This window comes from Eimeria mitis, genomic scaffold (assembly GCF_000499745.2).
Source record: "Eimeria mitis Houghton genomic scaffold, Emh_scaff501, whole genome shotgun sequence".
Lineage (NCBI taxonomy): Eukaryota > Apicomplexa > Conoidasida > Eucoccidiorida > Eimeriidae > Eimeria > Eimeria mitis.
The window spans coordinates 6695-7028 of record NW_013573310.1 but is presented as its reverse complement, the minus strand read 5'-3'; the positions used below and the strand labels follow the sequence as shown (position 1 = coordinate 7028).

Below are 334 nucleotides of genomic sequence, written 5' to 3'. Positions count from 1 at the left end.
GCTGCTGCTGCTGCTGCTGCTGCTGCTGATGCGTAGAGCTCTGTGCTGCAGCAGCAAACACACCATCGCCATGTCTTCTGCAGCAGTAGCAGCAAAAGGTTAAGCACTAGAAACACGTGTGGGTGCAGCAGCAGCAGCAGCAGCTGCTGCTGCTGCTGCTGCTGCAACACCAGCAGCAACAGCAGCAGCAGCAGCAGCAGCAGGAGGAGGTTGCGTATTGTTGTTTCTGCTGCAGCCTGCTGAAGAACATTTGTGAGCCCCTTGAGGGTTTTCTCTCTTTTAGTAGCTGGACAGAATATACATCTCAGTCTGCTGCTGCTGCTGCTGCTGCTGC

At 55.1% G+C, this 334-nt stretch overlaps 1 protein-coding gene across 1 annotated transcript in view; it reads left to right on the top strand.

The window, feature by feature from the left end:
• Positions 1-334, top strand: part of EMH_0014410 (uncharacterized protein) — a gene marked incomplete at both ends in the record, with an annotated part of 2905 nt that overhangs the window by 1171 nt on the left and 1400 nt on the right. The window lies entirely within an intron of this gene.